General features: G+C 47.9%; 1 protein-coding gene across 2 annotated transcripts in view; it reads left to right on the plus strand.

Annotated features, from left to right (window-relative positions):
* atp8b1 (ATPase phospholipid transporting 8B1) overlaps positions 1-13,247 on the plus strand; it is a 225,627-nt gene that overhangs the window by 85,024 nt on the left and 127,356 nt on the right. Inside the window, exon 1 of one of the 2 annotated variants that reach the window (XM_085974407.1) lies at positions 11,801-11,849. The exons of the other annotated variant lie outside the window; for it this stretch is intronic. The gene's annotated coding sequence lies outside the window, so the exon portion shown is untranslated. Of the gene's footprint in view, positions 1-11,800; positions 11,850-13,247 lie in introns of those variants that run through there. 2 annotated transcript variants of the gene reach the window in all.

Genomic DNA, 13,247 nt, shown 5'->3' on the forward strand with positions numbered 1-13,247 from the left:
AGGTGCCACACAATAGGTTACTCTACAAGATAAAGTCATGTGGGAGTGGAGAACCAATCCTGGGCAGGATAGCGAATTAGTTTCAACCTCGTAGACAGAGAGTTGTCATCAATGGTAGTGATTCCACGTGGAGACCGGTTACCAGTAGAGTCCCGCAGGGATCAGTGTTAGGAAATGTTCAAGTTTGAGGTTGACATGGAGATCTGTCATAACACATGAGGGAAAACAAAATTACAATTGGATCTAAATGTAATGGGGGAATGGGCCTGCATCTGATAGATGGCATTTAATGTAGATAAATGCAGGGTTATGATCTTGCATTAGACATTGGTTGGGCCCCATCTATAATACTGTGGCACACAGTGTTGTATCTTCTCTCTTTACCCTCTCCATCAATTATGTATAAATCATAGAAAGAACATCAAAGAAGGAGCCATTCAGGTCATCATGCCTATGCTGGTGCCAGCTCTTCAAGTAGAGCTATCTCCTTGAATCCCATTTTGCTGCCCCCTTTCCATATTATTTTATGTTCTTGCTATTTGAATAACCATCCCAGTTCCCTCTTGGATGCTGTAGTCTGTCTCGGTAGCCACTATCAGTGAAGCATTCCATGTTCTAATAACCCTCTGCGCGGAAAAAAAAATTCTTAACTCATACAGAAAAAGCTGGACTTGCTCAACAGATCAGGCAGCATCTTTGGAGAAACCGAAGTTAGTCAGTTGCCATTTCAGGTCTAAACACCTTTGCTCAGGACTGATGCTGCCCGACTTGACTTTATCTAACTTTTTATGTTTTTGTTTTCAGAAATCCAGCATCTTTTTCTTCTAACTTTCCTCTTTGTTTTTGTTGTAATTATTGACATGAATCTTGTCATTCATGTGGAAATTACTTATGAAATAATACTGGGCGGCCTGCTGGTGGCGCTGTCCGGGGAGAGTATAAATACTTGGGCATGGGCCCAGCTTGCTCAGGACATTCTTTTACAGGAACTAGTGAAGGACACAACTAGATCTCCATGTTGTAAAATAGTTGATTAAAGCTTTGTTTAACACTTAGACCAAGTGCCTAGTAGTTTTCTTACGTCAATTATGAATTACCATTGTGTCCCTTTGTGACATTTTTTTGCCAACTGATGCTAATGTTCTTTCATTATTTAGCCATGGGAGTCTAGGTCCAGGTATACCATGTTAGTTGACAACATGCACCAAGAATAATGTCAATCGGCAGTGCACTTCACATTTACTAGTTGATGTATAAATACCAATGGCCTGTCAGGATTTTTCATTTGTAAAATAATTCAGCCTATTAACGGGGGTAGCGTGTTGTGTTTTCTATAGTACACGGAACAATAATGCAATGAACAATAAGAAATAAATGTATTTCACCAGAGGAATGCTTTCTGTTCATTCATATATTTAATGTAAAGATGACACAGTATGTTGGTCCACAATCGGCCTCATCTCAATCGAGTTCTTTTCAGTCTGCATTCCAACGAGATAGGAGAACAAGTGGTGGTGCATGCGAGATCGCAGCACAGTCAAAGGCAGTGTGTTGAGGTGGGTTTTTTTGTATCGGGGCACTCCTTTTGAAAGAACGTGCCTCAGATCACTTGATAGAACATGGAAACAACTAAGGTTCTTCCAGAGCAAGTCAGTTCTGCAATTTGACCAGTGAAAACCGATTAGTTGAGCTTGTGCTTCCAAATGTTAAGTAAGATATTGCAGTGAATAGCACCAAAGTTATTGATAGACTGGCAACACACAAGTGGCACTTGGACTTTGTGCTTTAGAGGTTTCATTTGTTTTATTTGAATTGTTAGATTAATGGAAGTAATGTTTCTAGTTGAACCTTAATAAGGGAGAATACAAAGGGATTAGGAGAGAAGTAAGAAAAAAAATTAGGAAGGCAAAGAGGAACTATGAAATTAAATGATCAAGGAACATAAAACAAAATAGTAAAATATTTTACAGGCACATCCATTAAAAAAAGTAAGGTCAGGATGGGAAAAAGGCCATTCGGATGAACAGGATAATACCACAGGCAGCGATAGAGAGAGATGGCAGAAATATTGAAGAATTATTTTGCTTCAGTATTTACCAGGGAGATAGAACAGGTGCACGTGGCATTGGATGATGAGATTAAAACTCGGAGGATTAAAAACCCTGGTCCGGATGGATTGCATCCACGCATTTTGAAAGAATCCAGGAAGAGATAGCAGAGGCATTACTACACATATTTAATAATTCATTAGAAAAGGAAGTAGTGCCAGAGGACTGGTGGATAGCTAACGTATTACCTATATTCAAGAAGGGGGATAGAACATGTTCAAGGAATTATAGACCAGTCAGCTTAACATCGGTGGTAGGAAAAATAATCCCTACTAAAGGAGAAAATAGAAGAATATCTAGAAACCAAAAGTATAATAAGGAATAGTCAGCATGGATTTCTAAAGGGAAAGTCTTGCTTGACCAACCTCATTGAATTTTTTGAAGAGGTAACAGAGAGAGTAGGCAATGGTAATGCAGTAGATGTAATTTAAAAAGAAAGAAAAACTTGCATTTATATTGCGCCTTTCATGACCACCAGACGTCTGAAAATGCTTTACAGCCAATGACGTACTTTTGAAGTGTGGTCACTGTTGTAATGTGGGAAACGTGGCAGACAATTTGCGCACAAGCAAGGTCCCACAAACAGCAATGTGATAATGACCAGATAATCTGTTTTTGTTATGTTGGTTGAGGGATAAATATTGGCCAGGACACCGGGGATAACGCCCCTGCTTTTCTTCAAAATAATGCCATGGGATCTTTTACATGCACCTGAGAGAGCAGACGGGGCCTCGGTTTTAACGTCTCATCCGAAAGACGACCCCTCCGACAGTGCAGCACTAGATTTTCAAAAGGCCTTCGAGAAGGTACCCCATAATAGACTGATGAACAAGGTCAGAGAATGTGGAGTCCGGGGACAAGTAACAGAATGGATAGCTAGCTGACTTCAAGACAGAAAGCAGAGAGTAGGGGTAAAGGGTAGCTATTCACAGTGGCAGAAGGTGGGTAGTGGTGTTCCACAAGGATCAGTGCTGGGAACACTTGTTCACAAGTTACATTAACGATTTAGACTTTGGAATTAAAAACACAATTTCTAAATTTGCAGATGACACCAAATTGGGGGGGATAGTCAATACTGAGGAGGACTGTAACAAATTACAGGAGGGCATTAATAACCTTTGTAGAATGAGCAGATAATTGGCAAATGAAATTCAACACAGGTAAATATGAGGTATTACATTTTGGTAGGAAGAATAGGGAGGTCACTTATTACTTGGAGGGCACGAGTCTAGGTGACGTAGAGGAACAAAGGGATCTCGGAGTACAAATACACAAATCACTAAAAGTTGCGACACAGGTTAGCAAGGCCTTAAAAAAGCAAACCAAGCACTAGTGTTTATTTCTAGAGATATAGAATTGAAAGTATCGAACCTTGGTTAGACCACACCGAGTACTGCGTACAGTTCTTGTCGCCATATTATAAAAAGGATATAGAGGCACTGGAGAGGGTGCAGAGATGTGAGGGTATACATATCCGGAAAGGATGAACAGGCTGGGTCTCTTTTCTCTTGAAAAAAGATCTAGGGCTAGATTTTCAGTCGCTTGCGCCAGCAGTTAGCGCCTTAAGAGAAGTGATTTCCGGGCGCTATGCGTGTAGCGCCCGGGCGCAGCGCAGTTTGCGCCCCGCCCCAAATTAAGTTGCCCGTTAGCGCCGGCGCAAAGTTTAGCGCCCGCCCGGATGCGCGCGCAGAAAATGACGTCACATCCTCGTGCAACGCCCTTTGGCCGCCCCGATTGCAAACTTCAGTCGGACCGCCCCATTGTGCGGCGGGCGGCCGGAGCGTTTGGAAAAAGGAACGCAACACAACCAGCGCGGGCCCCGGGGGGCGCTAATTAAAGGGAACGTCCTCTCCAGTATAAAGGCCATCCTTTTTTCAGAAAACAGTCTTGTGCAACGCATTTCTGGAGACACAACAAGGAGGATAGCTAACTGGTTTCAAGCAGCAAGAGCCAGGTATTTTTGGACTCGGGCAATAGCGCTGCAAGTGGCCATTTGGAAATTAGACTGTTTGCCAGGATTTGATGGGGGCTGCATGGGGTGCCAACGCGCAGCTGCAGCGCCATGTCCGTAGGGCTCGCAGACGCATTGTGAGAGGGGCAGCCCTGGCTAGAGGCAGAAGGGGCTACAGGCGTCGGCCACGTAGGCCTTACCCAGTCAGGCTATACCGCCAGCAGCGCTCCTACCTAAACATGAGTGCCGCGCGATGTGTTAGAAGGCTCCGATTCCGAAAGGAGGTGATTGCAGAGATCTGCCACCTGCTTCGCCGAGATCTGCGGCCAAAGCTCAGGTGCAGGACGTCTCTGTCGGTGGAAGTGAAGGTGACGGTGGCATTGAACTTCTATGCCACCGGCTCCTTCCAATACGCTGCTGGGGACATAGCAAACATCTCCCAGTATGGCGCGCATCGCTGCATCCGCCACGTGACCGAAGCACTGTTCAGAAGGAGAAGCCAATTCATCTCCTTCCCCATGGCCCTCGAGAGCCAGCATCAGCGTGCATTGGGATTTGCCAGACTCGGGGAATTCCCCTTGGTGCAGGGCGCCATTGACTGTACGCATGTGGCTTTGCGGGCCCCTCTGGAGCATGGCGAGCAGTATTGCAACAGGAAGGGCTACCATTCTCTGAATGTGCAGCTGGTATGTGACCACAAGCAGCGCATCATGGCAGTCAATGCCAGCTTCCCAGGCAGCAGCCACGATGCCTTTATCCTGCGGCAGAGTACTGTGCATGACATGTTCCAGGCACAGCCTCCCCCAAGAGGATGGCTCATCGGGGGCAAAGGCTATCCTTTGTGCACCTGGCTCATGACCCCGCTCCGCGCGCCCAGGGCCGCTGCTGAAGAGGCCTACAGCGAGAGCCATCAAACCACCCGCAACATCATCGAGCTAACTATTGGGGTCCTCAAGCAGCGGTTCCGCTGCCTTGATCGCTCCGGAGAAGCTCTCCAGTATTCGCCGGACCGGGTCTCCCAATTTGTGGTGGTTTGCTGCATGCTACACAACCTGGCTATCTGCAGGACTCAGGCACTGCCACCTGACGTTGGACCAGCACCTCAGGAGGAGGAGCATGAGGAGGAGGAGGAGGAGGAGGAGCAGGAGTACGTTCCCAGGAGGGAGCGACCAGGGCCAAGGGCCGCACGACGCCACCTTATTACACGGTACTTCTAAGCCCCCTGTCAGGGAATGGCCAGGGGCCATGAGGGAAGATGAATGCAGCCGCTCCGCAAGCCCTCAGCCGGCGAAGCCAACAAACACTAAGAAGAACAACCATGGAGACTGCATGAATAAAGATAATTTTTTATTGCACAAAAATGAAAAGCCCTTCCCACATGAATCCCCAAAAACAATAAACGGGCCCCACAAAAAGCCCAACAAACGACTCACTCCCACAAACTGGGGAGGAGCCACTCCACCTTTCTTCAAACCGGGCCTCAACGTCGGCCTAACGCAAAAAATAAGCCCTCCAAAAGCACAACCATGGGCAAAATAAAGATGGCCACCGCCATATTAAAGGAAAGCTGCCCACACCCTCTACTGAGTGGCCCGCGAGGGCGAGACCTTGGCCAGCATTTTGCCTCCCCTGCCCTGCCTGCTGCTCCTTCGCAAGCTCTGCCCAGTGGCTGCTGCGAGGCTGGGGGAAGGCGCCTGAGGCTCAAATGCCCTTCCGCCAGATGCCGCTGGGGGGCGGCCTACATGGCGTTTGGGCCTCGAGGGGCCGTCTGCTGAGTGGCGCACCTGAGCCTGGCCACCATCAGCTGCAGCCGCTTGCCGTTGACGCCCCAGAGGGGGAATGGCGGTGACGGATGGCGCAATGTGGGCCAGCTGGCGTCTGGGATGCGCTGGCTGGTGCTGTGGCGCGGTGGCACTCGGCCGGGCCCGCACTGCAGGATCCGCAGCAATCAGCCGACGGGCGGCTTGCTGGGATGGTCCAGCGCGGCGCCTGCCCTGGCGATGCCTGCCTGAGACAGCACATGTGGCAGCAGTGAGTGGCCCTGTGGTCCTGGTGTGCGCGCGCATCACATCCGCCAGGGTCTTGACGGCATCAGTCAGCATGCGGCCACTCGCGGCAGTTGCTGCCCCGAACTCGCGCACACTGGTCGCCAGCGACTCGATGGCCTCAGGCATGCGCCCCACCACGCTCATGAGCTCCGTGTGGCGCCGGTCCGAGTCGTCGGCCATCTTATCCAGCTTCCGCACCTCCTCCGAAGTGAAGGTGTCCGGACTGGAGTCGCGACTCTCCCGCTGGGGAGGAGGGGGCCGAACTAGGGGACCCTTGCCGCGTTGGTGACGGCGAGTGTGCCGAGCAGCAGCACTCCCCTCTGATCCTTCCCCCCTTTGGGGGGGAAGGCCGCGGGCCACGCGCACGGCTGCTGGGTGGCTGGACGCCACTGGTCCCAGAAGCTGCATTGCCCTGCGACAGTTCCTCCAGGCACTCGTCCAGTGAGGAGGTGTCAAGCATTTCCTCCTCTCCTGCGGGACGTGACTGTTCCCCCGAAGGTCCGGCTTGCTCCTCCTCCTCCTTCTGGTCGGAGGTGCTGTCACTGGCAGCTTCAGGGTCCTGGTCGTCACCAGCTGAAAGCAGGAATGCACAAGAGTAGCTTCAGAGTGAGGAGACGGCGTCAGCGAGGGAGTTAGGACTGGTGGGATTCAGCGCATTGGTGGGACAGTGGCAAAGGAGGTAGCTCGGATGGGCCAGTGCGACGCGAGAGGGCCAAAAGGCGAGGTCCTTACCATTGCCGGGCAGTGGAGGGTCGGATACACCGCACGCTGTGGGGACAATCACACGGGCTCCCATGAGCACACACACGCGCTCCTCCAGCCGAGTGAGCTTCTGCAGCTTGGCGCGGCCACCCCTGGCACGGGCCTGGCGATTAAACGCTACTTTAGCCTGCAAGAGAAAGGACGGGCTGTAAGTGCGCAGTGAAGCCCTGATGTAGTGTGCACTGCCTCCCATGGTGGAATAGCTTGGACAGAGTGAAGCCCTGATGTAGTGTGCACTGCCTCCCATGGTGGAATAGCTTGGACAGAGTGAAGCCCTGATGTAGTGTGCACTGCCTCCCATGGTGGAATAGCTTGGACAGAGTGAAGCCCTGATGTAGTGTGCACTGCCTCCCATGGTGGAATAGCTTGGACAGCGTGAAGCCCTGATGTAGTGTGCACTGCCTCCCATGGTGGAATAGCTTGGACAGAGTGAAGCCCTGATGTAGTGCGCACTGCCTCCCATGGTGGAATAGCTTGGCCAAAGTGTAGAGTGCCGAATGGCCATTTGATGCTCATGACTGTCCCAATGCTGCTGGCTGAGGGCTGGCCAATAGGACTTTCAGCTCCCTTTGCCCATCATGTCAGGTGTACATGCAAGAATGAGGAGGAGACTGGAAAGGCTACTCACCTTCACAATCCTGGTCAGATCGTTGTATTTTTTACGGCATTGTTTGTGGGTCCTGGGGGCCTCGCCGGTGAACGTCACCCTCTGGGCGATCTGCTTCCAGGCTTTGGTGTAGTCATGGTGGGTTGGATTCCTCCCACTCTCTGGAAACAAGATCTTGCGCCTCACCTCCAGAGCTGTGACCATTATGTCCAGATCACCCTCTGAGAAGCGCAGGGCACGCTGACGGGCCTTCTCTGGCGTTGCCATGACTCCCTGGGGCTGAGCAGCAGTGTTGAGGCCTCTTTGCAAGGCTCCAGTGTGCAGGGCGTGGCAGCAGACCAATTCGTCCCTTCCCCCTTTAAGAGCTGGTCGGCACCACGGGGTCTGCTGTCAGTGCAAAAATGACCGCACCCGCGCTGCGCCCCGCCTGGGCGCTATCCCTCTGGACCGCCGGCTTAGCGCCTAAAGGTAGGAGTGGAACGCCTCTTTTAGCGCTCCTCCACCTGACGAAGGAGCAGCGCTCCAAAAGCTTGTGATTTCAAATAAAACTGTCGGACTATAACCTGGTGTTGTGTGACTTCTTACATTTGTCCACCCCAGTCCAACACCGGCATCTCCACACCACAGCATATGAGGGAAAAGAGAATAGAGAGTTATGCTGATAGATTTAGATTTAGATGAGGAAAGACGGGAGGTGGCTCAAGTGGAGCATAAACGCCGGCATGGACTGGTTGGGCCGAATGGCCTGTTTCTGAACCGTATATCCTATGTAATCCTTATTGTGAAATTCCTTTTTGGAAAAATTGACCTACTTTTTTTCGAAGTGCTTTTCACTGATCTAATAAGTTTGTATCCAAATAATGTCGCCGCCCCCGCCCCACACTCGCCATAAAATAATCCTGCCTGCACAACTGAAGAAGGCGTCTTGTTCTGTTCTCTGTGTCATGGTATTGCTTAATTAGATATTGAACCGCAAAGGTGATCAGCGGGGTGCAAGGTTTACTTATGGGCGTAGCCATTGATGCCAAACGCATTAAAATATCTACTGCACAGCCTGTAAATTTGTAATAGCTGATTTCACTTCATAACATTCTTGAAAAGACTGAGTCAGTGTTATTGAAACAACAATGTTAGAGCCAAGTACTAATGAAGTTTCCTGACAAAACTTGCATCTGCTTTTCATCTTTTAGATACTGATTAAGTTGCTGTGCATTTCAATTTCTGGTTTTTAAAACCTTTAAAATGTAGAGTGTTTAAAAATCACTGTTGGTGAAAACAGCAGGCAAATTCTTAAAATGCTCCTGTCGGCATTGCACTGATGAAGGCATTAACCCATTTAAAATAAACATGCTAATGCTGAGGTTCAACTAGTGGACAGAGGAATGCTGCTTAAATATGTTGTTAAGCATTCATCTACTATTATTGCCAACAATTTCTAGCTGGTATTGCTCTTTTGAACTTAATCATTTATTTTCTTGTACTGCAAATTAAAAATCAATATGCACTGTATTTTTCTTTTTTTAAATGCACAAAAGCACCGTTTGCAGACACAGAAGCTGAATTTGGTGCTCTTCGGTGTGCCTGACAACCTGCCTCCAGTCTGGGCTCGCCACTCTATATTTTACTGTTATTGATTTCTCATGTCATTCTTTACATTTAACATTGTGGGCTCTCTTTCCCCCGTTACTGTACAATAAACAAAAGATCGCTGCATACAAGCAAACTGAAACCAGCCCAGCATTTGAAGATAACGAACATAATCATGTGCTACAATTGATTTACAAAGTGGTCAAGGTTCCACATCAAATATCATAGCACCCTGTAGTAAAAACACTAAATATGAATTTTTTGTGTAATTTTAAAAAATTTAAGTGAAACTCCAGTGCCAGTTATTTTACTTCCAAACAAAGGCAATTTTTGTGCAGTGACAGAAATGATCAAATTAAGCTAGTTAATGCATTTATACCAGGGACTATCTTCCTTATCTGAAAGGAAAATAGCTGCATGAAGTTTTGATGAAAATAAACTCTCTCAAGACAACAGCGTGTCCCAAAAGATTCTTTGAAAGCTCAATTTAAGCATCTTGTTTGTTCAGTTTTTGTTCAATGAAGTTATACATAGACTCAACTATAACTCTAAACCTCAAATCATCTCATTTAAAAATATTCTCTGCTTCAAGTTTGTGCACACTGACAGTGGGAGCAAGTAATGTTTAGTTCTGATGGGCTCCAAATCCCACCCTCCATCTGATCTGATCTGATTGATTGATTGATTCTGACTGGAAGGCAGAGCTAAAGCCTATCAAACCGGCCCAGCAACTATCAGTCCTACATTGGAATTGAACTGATTGGCTGATATTGACAGCCTGCAATCCCAGTGGAGGAATAAAGGATTTTTCTTGTTAAACATTAAGGGGTGATTCTCACCGAATACTTTAGGCACTGAAGAGGTGGCCAAGATGGGGGTCTTAAGCTGAAATGCTGGTTCAGCCCGCGTTTAGTGCAAGACACCATCTTGGTAAAGGAGTTGAAGCTAGTGCTAGGAACGGTTGCCCGGAGGTTTGTTAAACAGCTTATTGCCACTTAAAATGCCTGCTAGAGCTCATTAAAGAAGCTGCATGGCGTTTTGGTGGCTAGGGCTTCAACAAACGCCTTCTCCTAACAGCAACCAGCTGTTTGCGGGTAAACATGGCACTGATGTCGATTTCAAGCGCTACTTAAAGGGATACTTGCCACTTAAAGGGATACTCACCATTTCACAGTCATTGCTGATGGAGCTCTGAAGAGGACTTCTGAAACACATTGGGAGACTTTCTGGGACACTTCACCAACATTTATTCTGGAAATTCTCTGAGAACTTCACCTAAAAAGAGTAAATGATGTGCTACTCCACGTTATTGGGCACCTTATAGGAGTTACCAGGAGAAAGAGCGTGCTTGGTCATGGGCATCTTGCAAGAGGGTTCCCCTTGGTCTGGACGAGGAATGGGAGGAGGCCAGGCAGAGCAGCACTAGCAGCTGCAGGAAAGAGGGACAGGAGGGCGAGGTGGCTTCCTTTACCCCGGGACATCTCTCCTCCTCTACTAAGACTTCTAGTATCTTCACCTGCTGACCGGACGCGCCCTGGCGTGCCACCTTGCCGTCCGGCGGAGGTCCCCAATGGAGGGCTTTCTATGTGGGAGTCCTCCCCTTTTCTATTGGGGACTTGGCCTGGAGGGTGTTGCATGGAGCAGTCCTGTGCAATAAAATGTTAAGTAGGTTTACGGACTCCCAGGCCGCCTACCTTTTCTGCGGCCTTGAGTCTGTGTTCCATGTGTATATAGAATGTGTGAGGTTGCAGCCCCTGTTCCATTATTTGAAGGGGCTGCTCCTCGATTTTTGGTTGCACTTCAGTCCCACGCCCCTGATCTTCGGTCACCCGGTGTGGAGGACCTCCTCATAGGACTGCTCCTGGACCTGGCCAAAGTGGCCATTAATAGGTCCAGGCGGTCGAGGGGGTCGTCCGGCCCGATTGCCCGCCTCTCTTCCATGGCTATGTTCGCACCCGGGTGGCCTTGGAGATGGAGCACGCGGTGTCCGCCGGCATACTTGAGGCCTTCCGAGACTGGTGGGTGCCGCGGGGACTGGAGTGCATCATCACCCCGGCAAACCAAATTTTAATTTGATTTGATAAGTTTTATTTAAACTTCTATTTAAATTACAGTTAATTGGGTCTAACCAAGACACCTCTAGTGCCGCATCCGAGAACCTGTGCCTCTCTTCCCTCGGTCCCTAAGCTATCCTGCTGTGTGCCACTACATGCCTTCAGTGGAAGTGGGTGCGAGGAGCCCACATATACTGCTCCACGAAAATTGCATCTATTCAGCACTTGAGTGCTAAACCTGCAGGTTTCTGGTTCTGGCACCTCCAGGCAAGTTCAAATTATGGTAATCAGCAATTAGGACCAAAATTGTGTGTTAAATCTGGACTTTGAAACAGGCTCGTCTTATTAGCACTTCACCCATTTAGCACCTGTTTTCATCCTTTGGCCAAAATAATCCCCCAAGAGTACACATGGGTTGAAATGCTGATGGTTTACATCTATCATGGGCCGGACTTTGAATGAATTGCAGAAGGTGGGCGGTACTATCTCAATAAGTCCAGTAATTAGAGAATTGGCATTGTGGCCACTTTAAAAAAAAAATGTTGACTCACCTGAAGTCTACCAGGAATCGTTGCCATAGTAGCCTTTCCATTGGGCAGCATGTAATTGTGCCTGCCGAATGACTGATAGCTCTGGTTATTATAGCTGTTATCAACATGAAAGAAATGTTAGGAGTGGGAGTTATTATCAAATACAAGGCAGCTGCGCTCAATTCTTTTCAAAGGTACAAAGGTGTGTTTGCTTTTAAAAGAGTTGGTAAAAGGCGTGAAACTACTTAACCAAATAGGTCTGTTAATGCATCACTTGTATGGATGAAAGATTTTAATTTTAATAATGAAAGATGGTTTTGTACTGAACTAGTGCCAACTTAATTGCTTGTATTTTATTCCTCTGTTGGTTTAAAGAAAAGTAAGTTTGTTTTGTTTTGTGATCAGTACAGCTGAATCAATATCTTTTAAAGATAACAGCACTTGAGTGCCCCAGAGTTACAAATTGACTCATGTAGCTGTTTTGTTGCACAGTTACTTCAGCTAATTCTCAGTTTGTTGTGATATTGTAAATCTTGGCCCATTGCAACACACAGCAGGGGTTCATTGTTCCCCATGAATTAATTTTTTTTATTCGTTCCTGGGATGTGAGCTATAAATGGTAGGACACAGAAGTCAGAGGGACCTTGGCGTGCATATCCTCAAATCTCTGAAGGTAGCAGGACAGATAGATAAGGTGGTCAAGAAAGTATACGGGATACTTGCCTTTATTAGCCGAGGCATAGAATATAAGAGCAGGGAGGTTATGCTTGAACTGTATAAAATGCTAGTTAGGCCGCAGCTACAATGCTGCATGCAGTTCTGGTCACCACAATCCAGGAAGGATGTGATTGCACGAGAGGGTGTAGAGCAGATTTATGAGGATGTTGCCTGGGCTGAGGAATTATAGCTGAGGAAAGATTGGATATGCTGGGGCTTCCTTTGTGCTAGGTATGACTCCAACCAGTGGGGAGTCTTTCTCCTGATTCCAATTGACTTCAGGTTTACTGGGGCTCCTGATGCCACACTTTGCCCTTGACATGAAGGCAGCATTTGACAGTCACTCTCACTTCACTTCTGGAATTCAGCTCTTTTGTCCATGTTTGGACCAAGGCTGGAATGAAGTCTGGAGACGAGTGGTCCTGGCAGAACCCAAACTGAGCATCAGTGAGCAGGTTATTGGTGAGTAAGTGACATTTGATAGCACTGTCGACAACCCCTTCCATCACTTTGCTGATGATTGAGAGTAGACTGATGGGGCAGTAATTGGCCGGGTTGGATTTGTCTTGCTTTTTGTGGATAGGACATACCTGTGCAGTTTTCCACATTGTCGGGTATATGCTAGTGTTGTAGCTGTACTGGAACAGCTTGGCTAGAGGCACAGCTAGTTCTGGAGCACAAGTCTTCAGCCTGATAGCCGGGATGTTGTCGGGGCCCATTGACTTTGCTGTATCCAGTGCGCTCAGTCGTTTCTTGCTATCGCGTGGCGTGAATCAAATTGGCTGAAGACTGGTTTTCTGGGATGTTGGGGACCTCTGGAGGAAGAGATGAAAACTGCTGTTTCAAAGTTTTTAGTATTTGTATATATTGGGATTCTACTTGT

This window comes from Somniosus microcephalus, chromosome 2 (genome assembly GCF_052327205.1).
Source record: "Somniosus microcephalus isolate GS21.2 chromosome 2, FLI_Smic_1.0, whole genome shotgun sequence".
NCBI lineage: Eukaryota > Metazoa > Chordata > Chondrichthyes > Squaliformes > Somniosidae > Somniosus > Somniosus microcephalus.